Below are 14513 nucleotides of genomic sequence, written 5' to 3' on the forward strand. Positions count from 1 at the left end.
TGTCACAGAGAAATTGAAAAATAAAAGATTGATGGGCAAAGCCTTAAAACGAGGCCTTCCCTTGGGATCTAGAGAAGGAAGAACGGGAAGGCAAAAAGGGAGAGGCAGAACTAAGAATATACTGGAGGAGCTTCTCACGCTCTTGCCTTTATCACAAGCAGCTGAAACCTCGGGGGGATATCCCACAGACCTGCCAACTGTACCCATTTATACTGAGAGCTAGCAGATCCAACTTTCATCCAGAGTGGTACTAGTACTATGGAATCAACCCAACTTTACAAACATGTTAAACTCCTTGAAATTATCAGCAATAGTTTGTAAAGGTGCATCTGAGAGTCAGGCATTGATATCCAGGTGGCTCTTCTGATGTGTGATTTGCAGATGGTGTAACAATAGCAAGCTTTGACATGACTCACAGTGAACCTTGAGTCGAGATGTACTGTCACATAGCAGACAAACTGTCAGGGTTGTTCTTAACACATCATACATTTCAATGTAAATGGAAAACTTGCATCAAGTGAACATTTACAGTGCACGGCCCAAGGGCAGGTTATTTCTCCTTTTTTATGTCATTATCTGAAGTGTCTGCTTAAGATGTTTGACTTCAGACATGTTTTCCTTTGATACTTCAGTCCTCAATGTCAGATTTCCAACAAGGATGACTTTCAAAAGAGAAAAATATCAGCGTGGTGCTGTGTGTTGTGTAGTAACATTTGGTAATTCAGATCTTAGATCAATTTTTGCCCCGCAGCCCCTAATGAATCAGCTCAGACTAGATTAGATGTTGTCCTCAGAGGTCTGCTAAGTACTGGCTCCAAAAACAAAAGCAGTGGGGTGTAATTCCCCTTTTGTTCTTTGAGGAAAAGAAAACAATTTTTGTCACACATGGAAGATTGAAAACGTGGAGGGGAAATGTCAGTGCCTGGCCTTATTACTTGTACCACACAAGATTATAATTTTGAAGCCACAACAGAAAGTTTAAATAGATGACTTGTTTATTTTGTTTTTGGCAAAAGCAAGTGGAAAACTTATGAAATAGATGCCATGTCTCCAGCTAACATTTGCTTTCTTCTTTCCCTGCCTTCACCCTTATATTTAGCGTACCTCTTTCATCCTCTGCATCCCCTCCTGCTTCCCTCTTCTTCCATTTTATTCTATATTTTGTCCCCCCCCATAATTCTTTCCAGTCATCCATCTTATAGCAGAACTAGACGGCATAAATGTTAAGTGGAGCACCTACCCTGGGTCTGTGGTGGCATGCCTGCATGACCAGAAACTCAATGAGTACTGCAAGTGGAAAGCCTGCAGGTTGTAGACACGCTCTGCACCATCAGAGGCCACTGGTTCTGGTGTTTGGACCAAGCTGACATCGTGTGGGAGAGAGTTCCACAAGAAAGCAGACTGAGTGGCTGTCTGGTGCAGATTCCTGTCACAGCACACAGTGGCCCCCGTGGTCTGTGGTTTGATGTGAGCTCATAGGGCAGTCTCTGGTCTTGTCTGCACTGTCAACCTGCAGTTCCAAGATAGACAGTGATTCATGAAGACAGCATTCTGCTATGCTCATTATAGGTCACCTAATGTATGAAACACATTGATTTACTCATCTCAGCATGTCTAAAATAGTTGTCTGTGACTATGATTATCAGGCAGTTGGACTATTTAATGTTGTGACAGTTAGTTATATGTATAGTGGTCAGAAATAGAATCAGTGGCATGCTTGGCGAGTGCTATGGCATGGTCTATAATTTTCCTGACAGTTCGGTGTATACTGTCATCTCCAATGGCAAGGATTTGTCCAGATGCTACATTTGTGGTCAGCAGTAATGACCCTACCTCATGAGGAAGAAGGCTGCATATGTCATCTGGATTTGTGTGTTATTTCTATGTGTTATTGTAGTGTTTAATAGAAATATTTTTAATATCCATGTCAACCGCTGACAGTTGTTTGGGGGACTCTGGCACGCCGTCCTTCACAAGCTCACATAGCTGTATATAACTGTCGCGTGGCTCTGTCATTCCTCCAAACATCCACCTTTTTAACAGCCCCCTTTTTAGCTGTACGTGCCATCATGTGAATTTTTTACAATTAGCAGTTGATTTAATCTGAGGAGTCGTTTTCAGTCCCTGTTTTTCTTCCTCTGTTTGACAGGCTGTCACAGGCGAGCCGGAGAGCCCACTGCCTCTGTTTCCGACCACATCTGAGCCGGTGAGAAATTACGCCATGTTCCACCCCGCTTGGTTCGTAGTTCCAGCCTCGGGATGGCCTAATTCTGTCTTTACCCTCTTACATTGCAATCACTGCACAAGTGATTGTTTGTTTGCAAAAGATTTCTCTCAAGTGATGCTGATGAACCTTCCCCCCCTTGGGTCGCTTCGTTTAAAACACATTTTTGAGAATGAAGGGAGGATGTGCTCATGATTGAAGTCAGGAAACTCAGGAAATGAAGATGTATTAAAGAATGAGATAGAATGGGCCAAGTCACACAGTCATGGTTACTTAGAGTGGGTAGTTATGGGTAATTCCCAGTTTGCTTGAGGGTGTTGTAACAGAAAGGACAATAGACCCTCCAGGAAACAGGCTCGTGGGATTGTTCAGGGCTGACTTGCTGCTCTGGTATGGGTGTGCTTCCTGTCCAACTACCTCCAAACGTCAGGGCGGGTGACTGCAGGAAATAGCCCCTTAAGCACACACACATAAGCCCTACGCTTTAAATTTCAGGTACATAACCTGCATGACGTCCAGTATAGCCTGTAGCAGTAATTGGCTCTAGGCATAAATTATTTTGGACCATAAGGGCAGGCACACATGGAAAAGCAGCCAGAATTTTCTTACAATATATGGTCACTAAGGTCACAAAGTGTCAGCAAGAATAGGGATCGCCAGCAATCATTTACCTTCTTTTTCAAGGGATTGTTCACCCCCAAATCAAATATCCATATTTTCTCTTTTACCTGTAGTGCTTTTTATCAATCTAGATTGTTTTGGTGTGAGTTGGAGATATCAACCATAAGTTGATAACAACAATAAGATGCCACTCGGCTTGTGATACTTAAATTGCCAAAGCAATACATTTGAAAAACTCAACAGCAATGTCTCTTTCCAGAAATAATGACCCGGTTTCTCAAGATAATCCACAGACCTTGTTGTGAGCAGTTTCATGTAGGAACTATTTTCGTTTTACCGAACTACACCCACCAACCATGTCACCCCACAGAAGGAAGCGTGCATCTACTGCTAGCTTACTTAGCACCACAGAGCTAGCAAATGTTACGCCCCAGCTGAAGAGGACGCCATTAATGTTGACATCTCGTGCTTTCACAAGCATGTATGCAATGCAGTGTGGTTGTGCAGGCGTAGTTCGGTAGAGAGAAAATAGTTCCTACATGAAACTGCTCACAAAAAGGTCTGTGGATCATCTTGAGGAACCAGGTCAATATTTCTGGAAAGAGACACTGCTACTGAGTTCCTCAAATGTATTGCTTTGGCAGTTTCAGCATCACAAGCCGAGTGCCAACTTGTTCCATTACTTTGAAGAGAAGGCAGACACTTCTACAGCCAATATCTCCAACACTCAGCAACTCACACCAAAACAATCTAGACTGATAAACAGCTCTACAGGTGAGAGAAAAAATATATATTTTTATTTCGGAGTGAGCTGTCCCTTTAACTGTGCATCTTAAAGACCCATTTTGCTGTTATATCTGTAGAAGTTATGTTAAAAAAAGACTTTCAGACATGCCTCTTATTGGTCATGACAGTGTATTTTTACAGTAACTCTGCACTGCATCTCAAAATGCTAATGTGTGTTTCAAAGTTTGTGGAGTTAGTGTTGTGAAATGAGGATAACATTGCGTGGAGCCCACTGTCCACTTTTTCTGATTGACACAAGTGTTTGAACAACAGACCATTGTTAGACTGTTTTTTATTGAAATACGTGTTTTTTTTATACAATGCAGTCTTGTCAGTCCAGTTCAGCCCCAAGCTATGCCGTGCATGCAGGGACACATACTTGAGTTTGATTGGAAGCACAGATCATCGATACAAAAATAAAACAACAGTAGCGTCAGTGTTTTGATGCAGACCAGCAGCAGCCATTTTGTGTGTTATCTTCACATTGATTTGGCCTTGAACTTAAGCTAAGACAGCCTCTGGTGTAAAAACTAGTAAGGATCAACACTGACTGGCTCATGGTTTAACTTCCAGAGCTGGGAGATATGTTTTTCTTTCAGTAGTGGCATTTATTTGATTCCATGGCAAGTAACAAAGAGCGCATTAATAAAGGGTGGTACTAAGGGAACACACTGAATATAGTAAACATCAGTCAGGCTACAACTAAAATTAGAGATAGATAAATTTGATACATTCCAATATAACAAATCCACAAAATACATCACAGACCTGAGTTGACATAAAAGCAGCTGGAGCAGTCACTGCATTGCGTGATATTGTACAGGTGCCTCCATTTTTCTGGTAACTCAGAGCAGATTCACACTTCACATATGAATGCTAAAGAGGGGTAAATGACATAAGTTGCTAACCTCTGCAATCTTGAGGCTGAATGAGGTGTGCACACATGAATAAGGCAGCACTCTGGATCATGACTCTCCATGTAAAACAGCGAGCACAGCAGCAAGTGTGAAAGCTGGCTGCTGCTTTTCATTCTGGGTCACGCTGTTCGGGACGAAGTAACCCGTCAGCAGTAAGCTGCGCTGAAGCCTCTAAGGGTCCCTTGCTCCAAAAACTCTGTGTTCCTTAAATGCACCGAGCTCAGGTCAAACACTTTGATTATAATCAGGTTCAGCAGCTTCGGCTTCACTTGGCCGGTGATGTTACCGGAGTGTGCAGTGTGGCAGCGACCTCTAGCAGGCACTGCGGGTTCTGCAGGCAGAAGCATGACATCTGCCAAGGTCCAGATGCATTTAAAAACAACGGTGGTATAGTTGCAGAAGTGTCAACAGTTTTATCTGTTTCTAAGGGAGGCATAAAGACAGCTCACATCGACCATCCACAATGCAGAGAAAAGCTTCATAGACAGCTGCAACTGTATAATGTTGGTCCTTTCTATTTCAGTTCAATGGCAGTAACATCTGGGCCCTCAGTTAGCTCTGAGTAATAAAGGAGGTCGTCCATGGAGATAAGCTGGTCTGGACAGGCTTTCTCTGGAGGGAAAAGAGGGAAATTAATAGCCCCCGTTGTCTCTATAAATCCCTGTGCGGCAGGGTCGATGCTCCGCTTTGGGAGAAGCTTTTTTTTTTTGCCACGCTTATTCACTTTGCTTTTTAAATTCTGCTCACCATTTTCTCCTGTGGAGAGGTTCAACAAGGATAAGAGTTAATAGTCCTTTACATTCAGGCTGAATTCTTCACTGCTGTTTAAATTGGCTCACATTCTCAATTTGTCTAATAAGGGAATTCATTTCTTAACTTATTCTGCCAATGAAATGCTTTACTGAAACTGTGTCTGATACTTTAGCTGGAATCTGAAGTGTTCAGTGGTGTATGTGTGTGTTTATACTGCCAGCTGGTGTTATAGTGTGTCCCTTTATGTGAAAGTGTCCTTGTGATTGCAGCAGGTTTCAATTTGAGCATGTGTTATTTCAGAGCTGGGAACTGCAATATTGATTGACTGAGGGTCAAAAAAATGGGATGAATTTTGTAGTGTGGCTTGTGGCTTTTCTTGTATTAGTGACAGGTGGTTGCTTCACCTATTTTATGCTTGTTGTTTTTTTTCTGGCAATGACTGATTAAATCATTTGTGAAGAACATGATGATACAGATCGGAACCACACTGATTGGAGCATCTCTGTGGTGCATCAACACAGTTGCTAGGAAAATGTTGGCATTCAATGTTTGTGTAAACCATGGATATGCTACTTTGCACATTATTGTGTAGCAGATACACTGAAACTTTACTTTTCAACAACACTGTGCTTAACGTGTGGTTAGGCTTGGGCACAAAAACCATTTGGTTATGGTTAGGAAAAGATTGTGTTTTGGCTTAAAATAACCCGTTTAAGGGCCACAATCCTGGTTGGAACAGCAGATGTCTCTTAAAAAAAAAAAAAAAAATACTCATACACAACATCCACATTTGGTGCTCAAAAGCCGCTGGGAACATAGCAATGACTTGGTCTGTAGTTTGGCAGTCTAGATGACAACCATCAACCATCCCATCCACCTCCCAATGACAAAGACAGCTTATATATTACGTCACTTTAGAAATGTTGACATGACTCATATGAAACGTGCAAATGTAATGATTTCATGGTTTGCAGAAATGCACTATGCCATCATTTTCTTCTGGAGACTGGGCCGAGCGCACAGCTGGTTATGGTCAGCTGCACGTCTTCACATTCTGCTGTACTCTCATCGCTCTGATTCAACATCAGTTTTTGCCTGTATTCCATCTGTTTCAGCTGTACTTTGTCAGCTTCAATTGTTCAGTTCTTTGTCATAACATTGTTAATAAAGTTGAGAAATGAGCACTTAAGAGGACCAATCACAGCTAAACAGCCAAAAATGTAAGAAAGTGCAGCTGAACTTAATGAAGAACAGCTAACAGTGATTATCACAGAGCTGAAGGCAGCTGGCCCGAGTTGCTCAGCGGTGTGAAAGTTCATAACGACTGGCTTCTATCTGTTTTCCCTGCTTTTATTCTAACATGAGCTGACTGTAGTCTTCTCAGTCTGTGACCTTGGCGAGGATGTTTTCTGGCTTTCAGTTTGAGGAGTAACAGGTTCGGCTGAAATGAAAAGTGTTGAGGGGTTTCAGGCAACACCACTTAGTACACAGTAAACCCAGAGAGAGGAAAGGTGGGATGGGGGAAGGGGAGGATGAAGGAAGCAGAGGTTGAAGGAGAGGGAAAAGGGCACTGTATTTCACAGCCCCAGTTATGTTCTTTCTGTAAAAACATCAAGGCTTTGCTTCACTGCGCTTCACAGCACGGCTCCCCCAGCCTTTGTGTTTGATGGCTGTGTTAGCAGACCACAACACAACACCCTCACTTTGGCAGGGTCAAATGGGTTCAAACAGGATCCTGGCCTTTAATCAAAATATAAGGCGTGTGGCTCACTGTTGACTTGTCTTAATAAAAAGGTGTGTTTTTGGTTTGTTTTGTTGTACAAAAAAAAAAAAAAATCAGTCTGTTTGTGATATCTGAGTTTGATCTTTGACAGCTCTTGGAATCTATCATGGTTCAGTGTCATAGCTGTTACTGTGATTTTTAGATTGGCCATCAGAAGTAATTGTTTGTCTATTGAACTACCAAGAGGAATATTTTTGACCTGTAGAAGCTCTTGAGTGTGTCGACCTTGAATTGAAGGGTGTGTCTGTATTTTTGTTTTGGTTCTTAGTTGTGAGAAATTCGGCATATTTAAATGTCTCTCTAGCAAAATAAGGATTTCTTTACATACATGGAGAAGTAAAATTGAGTTTGTGGCCTGCTTAAATGGTCCAGCGTGGTAGAAATGGTATGTTATATACATAATTATGTTTTTATTAATTTATATTCACCTGAAACTAATAATTGTTGTGTTTTCATCAGCTTAGATGTAGCTGTTTATATCTACATACAGAGTGGGTCCTCTTCCACAGAGTCTGCCATGTTGCTCTACTGTAGCCTAGAAAGGACAAACCAAACACCAGCTCTAGACAGGGACATTCGAATTGTCACGTTTTCATGTTTTTACCATGGTTCTCCTACATGCTTGGCACACAGGGAAAGTTTCAGTTGGTTGCAGTCTGCAAACTCACCACTAGATGGCACTAAATCCTGCACACTATACCTTTAACGTAGAAATGGACACATTTTTTGCATTAACTTACCATTCATTCATTTTCTATAACCGCTTATCCTGTTGGGGGTTGTGTGGGGGCTGTTGCCTATCCCAGCTGAGACTGGGCAAGAGGTGGGTACACTCTGGACAGGCCGCCAGACTATCACAGGGCTGACACATAGAGACAGACAACCATTCACACTCATATTCACACCTACGGCCAATTTAGAGCCACCAGTTAACCTAACCTGCATGTTTTTGGACTGTGGGAGGAAGCTGGAGTACCTGTAGAAAACCCATGCTGACACGGGGACAACATGCAAACTCCAAACTGGCTGTAGAATAATGACACCATAGTTTTTAGATTGCTGACTTACAGTATAAGCCTCACTTTCACAATGCAGATGCCGGGTCTATATCTGCCAATGGGTCGATCTCCCAGTAAAATAAAGGCTTGAGTTGCAGCCCAAAGGAAGTGCGTCAACCACTGCGCAACCAAATAGGAAGAGGAGAGCACTTTGTTTTCCCCAGCCGTTACTTTCCCCAGTAACTGGAATGGTGGACAGTGGAACAACCAAAGTAACTCTGGAAAACAAAATGTTGGTCGCTAGGCTCTGAGCAAAACGGAAACTGATCTGGTTGTCTTTGCAGCAGTGGTGCCAACAATAATAGCACTTGGAAACACAAGGTGGGAAAGTTGAAAAGTTGTCCTTTTCCCCTTTATAAAGCTCACTTTCCCATACAGTTAAAGTTTATGTGTACATATCAAATTGTGTTGATGTTATGAAGAAAAACAAGCCACCCCACTCCTTTTACGAGACTGATATTGGTTTTAGGACATCCTGAGCGTCTAACTGGGAACAAGCAAGATTTCTTTGCACTATTAGCGTTTCCTAATTTTACAACTTCTCAGTGTCCCGTCTCAACACCTTCCTTTCTTTCCTTTGAGATATTTACAGTGGCTGTCTACCAGCAACTCTAGATGACGATATAATATATGTATGTTATATTTCCATATCTTGAAGCGTGTCTAATGAGCTCTCAGAATGGACACAGATGAGCAGGTATTAATCTCGCGCAACTGCTCCGGCTAATTTTGGTCTCATCAAATGACTGATTATCTTTCTCCGCCTCTGCAGCAGAAATGCATTGCCCTTGATGTGCCCTCTGCTGCTTTGACTCCATTTGGAAAGACTTTTTGTGGTCATGTGTTTCATAAAAAACAAAATGTAGGGGACAAGCCAGAGAAATGAAATAAAAAGATATATAAGAACGATAAATGGGATGCATTAAAATTGAATAAACTTGCTAAGTTTATTACAGTCAATGACGTCCCTGCTTGTAAATGAGTGCTACACTATACCTTCCGTTCTCTAAAACTTCTCCAAAACTTTTTTTTTTTTTAAATTTGTTATTGCTTGCATGAACTCACTGCAGCACCAGCTGGCCCACATTGTAATGACTCGGCTTCAGTCATTCTCTGTTGAGCTAAAAGTGGTAGCTCATCCATACTTTCTCTCACCGCTTGTGTGCCAGTTGTGGTTGTTCAACATTTAGGCTCGGTCTCCTGGGAGGACCTGTATAGCATACAAAAGCCCAGAGTCACTGATGAGTGACGTTTTAGTGGCTAGTGGAGAGCTCTTAACAATGCCTGAGCGTTTCTCTCCCGCTCTCTCTCTCTGTCTCACCGTGGAGGAGGGAGGGAGGATTAATATTCATGCTGATTGTGTCACAGAGCCTCCTGTGCACTGCCTGTCATTGTTACTACTGTGAGTTTTAACCATGACCTAATGGCTCTACTGTCTTGCACTGTGTGGTGTCTCAATTTGTGATTAAAGATATGCTACGCTGGATTTTCCTTAAAAAAACAAAAAACAATGTATAGACTAGAAGTGTGTGGCGGTGTATTTTTTCTGCTGAGGCTCTGCCCTCTGCTTGTATTTTCTTACCTTCTTATTTTGTGCGCTCTTAATGTTGATAGCCATGAACTCCCACAGAGCTCGGGTGAGGTCAGGGCTTTATAAAAAGGTAGGTGCCAGACCATAAGCAGCAGCAGGCATCCAAGAGATACACGACTGAAACAATGCAAACATAGCGAGGCAAAATGCCAAACGAGAGTGAATCTGGGATTGGCTTTTACTTTCACCTTTGCTGGCGAGCGTATTTACAGACATTACCTGATAATCCTGCATAGTACCCTTAAACCCACACACGTTAAAGCCACTACATACCTGTCAAATGCTTAACACAACATGGTGTAACAGCAGGAGACGCATAGCTCATTGAGAAACTTTTGAAAGGCCTAACTAAAGCTAACATTGGAAAGCATGTGCGGAACAAAAACCTCATAAGTCCTATGTCACATGCTGCTCCTCCCAGACATATAGAGAAACTGCCAAACTAAATAAATAACAGTCCAGCTTAAATTACATATGGATGCTGAAGAAGCAACTCTCTTTAAGCAGGGGCAAGCATAGTCACGCAGCCTCTCATGCACAAAGTTAGTGCTCCAAATCATCCGACAAATCACTATAACTTTGCCCTCAGATCAGCTCTCCCATTCGAACATAATTATGCCCTCATTTTCTGGCAGCTTTGATAGTAATAGGGCTGCAAGCTGAGTCGGGGAGACAGCCCTTCAGCCAGAGTACCATGACAACCCTATCACATATTCTGTGGCATCCATGTCGACGTGTACCAGTCAGAAGACCTTTATAAAAGGGCCAATCTAAATGAAGTAGACCAACCCTGCTAATAATCATGTATGTCATAGAAATTCTGGATACTGCATACTCTGTATTTTAGGTATTGTGCTGTTCAAGTCTATATGAACTGATTACTTTAATATTGCATATTAATTAGTATAGTATGTTAAAGGAGCAACAGTGCTGATGAGCATGTTTCCTTGCAGTGAGCGCCATCTAGTGAATTGTAAGCAATACAACATGTTTTTTCTAGCCTTACTATCAGCCTATAGTGCTGCTTTACAGTGTGCATCTTTTGCATGATTAATGTGTGCTTGCAGCTTTTAAAACATCATGCTTTACTTGTGATTAAACAAGGAGCAGCACTGCACCAGGATGAAGGCATAATTGTGAAGTTAAATAACAAAACTCTTATCTCACAAGCAGTGTCCCTGAAGAAAGTCGATTTAAGATATTATCCAACCCTCAAGGCTCTTAAGTTGTTGTTTAAAAATATCTAGTAACTCACTCGGCATCGCACCTCTAAGTTCATTAAACAGCTCCAAGGAAAGGTCGCACTTTGATCCCTCTCCAACTGAATAGAGCGGTTTTAAGTTCTGTCAGGGTTTTGTGGTAGGTGTAACCCACAAAATCAATAGTGTTCAAATCGAAATTTTCCAAAGGTGTCTTAGAAGAGAGAAGGAGAGGGGGAGGGAGAGAAATAAAGAGAGGGATGGTGAGAGTGAAAGAGTTAGAGAGAGAGGAGGCGGGGATAGTTCACTAGTGGATAATTGGAAAGCGGGGAGGTTGAGACTCCGGTTCACACGGTGTTGAAACATGTTGTTCCCGGCGGCCATTTATCTGTATCACTTGAGAGGTATTAGAGCAGTGTTACTGACTTGAAATCAATTTTCTGATAAAATTACCTCAAGAACAAATTATCTCTCAGTCATGGCCTGCTGTCATGAGCCATATGTTCTTTCTGACACCACTAGAGGTCAGTGTGACCCTGACGTGTGCATGAAGGGAGTGAAGATGTCATGCACTGCTTGGATGGGTAGGAGGGGAGCATGCTTTCTGGTCATGTCTGCAGAATGACTGCATGGTGCAAAGCTTTGGCTGTTTCCTCCTTCAAACAAAATCTCTCTATTTTGTCTCCCCCCTTGCTCTGTTTCTTTATCTGTTCCTTCCCTTGCAAATTTCAACCTGGGATAGGTTCAACCTGTTCGTGGAATTTGCATAAGCTGGCTTCAGAAATCTGTGCTTACCCCTGTGTATTGCTCAGTCAGAGTGAGCAAGCTGTTCAAAAGGAATAGCTAATGACTCCATTGCCCTCATTGACGCATGTCAGTCTATTTCAGGCTCAACGACTAACACTCTCATACATGGCCAAGTAAGAACTGATGATCTGCGTGCTGGATCGACGCTGCGACGTCAGTCTACCACTTGGTTAGTCAGGAGAGTGGCTTTCAGTGGGGCAGGGCACTTTATCCTCATGCCTATGAACCATCACCGAAGTGTCTAGCCTCATGTCACTCTGCTGACAGCTCTCCGCTGATGGAGGAGACATACTGGGATATCAAACATGTGATCTGACCTGATGTGGCAGCAGTGGCTTTTCTTCACACCCAGCCTCCAGCACCTCTCTGCCCATAAGAGGAGCCATCCTTCAGCCCCGTCTCCTTATTGATCCCCATTTGGCTGGGGTTCATTCTCCCCTGTCCGTTACCAGTCATCAGTCTCAGCCCTAAAGCTCGTCCACCGCTGACCCCTGCTCTCACGATGAGACGAGCTGTAATTGGAGGGGAGCAAGGTTGAGGAGGGGGGGGAGGGGTTTGAGAGTCGAGCCATAGAAGGGGCGAGAACGAGCGAGGAAGAGCGGAGATAACGAGACAGAGAGAGCGATTGGGCAGCTGGGTAGAGACGAATAGCATTAACTGGACTGAGTGCTGAATGCAGGGGCAGGAAGGGCACTGCCAGCCTCGGAGGCCTGTGGCCGCCTTTCACATGACTATCTGTATGATGGGACGCGAGAGAGTAATAGAATCCCAACGTGATGTGCTGGGATGCTTGGGGAGGAGGGGGGGGGAGTAAATTTAGCCACAGCCACAGCCGCAGGCAGTCAGGCAGGCAGCTCCGCAAGCTTGAGGGGGGGATGTTCGCAGCTCTGGGGCCTTCTCTGCCTACCCCTCTCTGGTCCTCTCACCCTTCTAGAAGAGTCATGGAGGGCAGTTCTGCAATCACAATATGAATCACCTCCTTTCCATACCTTAGCAGGCTTAATGGCCAAATGGTGAGATGTATCGCATTGCAATGTGATGGCAGTACTGGGGGGATGTAGGAGGGGGGAGATAAGTCAGCCACACTTTATTTCCAGGCTCTGTTAAGGGAGCATCTGTTGGCTTGTGCAGCTATTGGATTTCAAAAGCAATAGCGCATGTCATAAACTGATGTTCTATGATATAATAGATTCCTCATGATTGATACACAGATGTTACTGTGATGTTCGTGATTCAGCCAGTTAGGCTGCGATAGAGCCGTGTTTTGCTGGCAAACATGCAGCAGGATACGGCGCCTCTCAATGTCAGTGGTTTTGTCCTTACGTCTCTGTGAGCCCTATCTGAGCCCTGCTCCCTCCCCCCATCCAGTCTCTGTAGTTATACCTCCTTAAGCAATATCAGGTGGAGATCAAAAGAAGGCGTCATGACTTTGGGCTGTTTGTATCCAGGTCCATGCAAATCTTTTGTTCTGCTCTTTTAAGCATCACCTCCTCTCTACAGAAGAATCCAGTGGGTTGACAGCCTCTCTAAAGTTGTTATTGATAAAGGAAGCTGTTTTGATAGGTTTGATACTAAGTGTGAAGAGGAAACAAATATGAAGCTATTGTTTTTATTTTTAGGATGACTGTTTAGTACGCTTGTTCAGGCGTGACATGCCAAAATAAAAGCCTGTTGTCATATTCTTTCTTTCTTTATAGAAGTGCTAGACCAGATTAAGGTGCTCTTGTAAACATCATGTCAGGTTATAGAAAAAGTCTTGTTTTTTTAATCCATTCAAACACTAGGGAAGTGAAAAACATCTTTTGTGCAACTCTTTAAGGGAGTCAAAGCGTGTACCTACCTTGCTGATGCAGTAAACTAAAAAACAAAAGGACTCATAATTAGCTTGGAGAGGTTTGCTCCTCACTGGTTTGTATTTTTTTTTTAATGATCATTTATCTTCACGATTTAGCTTTAATTACTTTGCTGAAGATCAAATAGCATGGGAGGCAGTAACATTTCCCTCCGTGATAGTTCTTATCACATAAAGCTGGCATTTAAACCCCCAAACATTTATCATGTCTTGCCATTTACTCCAGAAAAAAAGGATCACTCGGATCTATAGAACATCTGACCATGGTATCATCAAGCCCTATAAGCCAATTACCTTTGTGTTCATACTTGAATAAGTCGAAACTGTTTCCATTTGTGGTCAATCATCCACATGGCAATCTTTTTCACTAACCATTGGCAGACTGTAATGCCTGTTGTTGATAATTGCAGGTTTATGGTATAGCTGTATTATCTCAGATGAGGGCCGCTGTCCTGAATAACAAAGACTGTCCCATCTGTGCAGATTGTCAAACTACGGCACAAATGATTTAGCCATTCGCCGCGCATAGTACTCGGGCCATAAAAAATAATTCAGTGTTAACCAAATGTTCCCCACTCTTGTGTTGTTGAAAGAGCCGAGGAAATGACTGGAGGTTTAGATGAAACACTGTGTGCGTGTTGTGTGAGTGAATGCAGTGTCAACAGCATGCTTTATTTCTTTTTCCTTGGTTCTTATTTGTCTTTGGCAGGGGCGGGTATTTGCCTGCTTGGCCTGAGTCTTCATCTCAAATCTTTGTGACAGCCCTGAACAATAGTTGAGCGTGGCTGTTGGCAACCTCATTTCCTTGGAATAATGGCAAATTCTTGCCGGAATTAAGTGATCATGATTTTTGTTTTTAAGAAATAATGGTTGAGCTAAAAAGTAGAAAGTAAACCTGGCTTCCATCTGCATTTTGTAGTAA

General features: G+C 42.8%; 1 protein-coding gene across 3 annotated transcripts in view; it reads left to right on the top strand.

Annotated features, from left to right (window-relative positions):
• The window catches only part of tspan9a (tetraspanin 9a), a 251282-nt gene that overhangs the window by 55611 nt on the left and 181158 nt on the right, over nt 1–14513 (top strand). For 2 of the 3 annotated variants that reach the window (XM_050073069.1, XM_050073068.1), the window contains exon 2: nt 2150–2206. The exons of the other annotated variant lie outside the window; for it this stretch is intronic. The gene's annotated coding sequence lies outside the window, so the exon portion shown is untranslated. The remainder of the gene's footprint in view (nt 1–2149; nt 2207–14513) is intronic. 3 annotated transcript variants of the gene reach the window in all.

Source organism: Epinephelus moara, chromosome 20 (genome assembly GCF_006386435.1).
Source record: "Epinephelus moara isolate mb chromosome 20, YSFRI_EMoa_1.0, whole genome shotgun sequence".
Classification (NCBI taxonomy): domain Eukaryota; kingdom Metazoa; phylum Chordata; class Actinopteri; order Perciformes; family Serranidae; genus Epinephelus; species Epinephelus moara.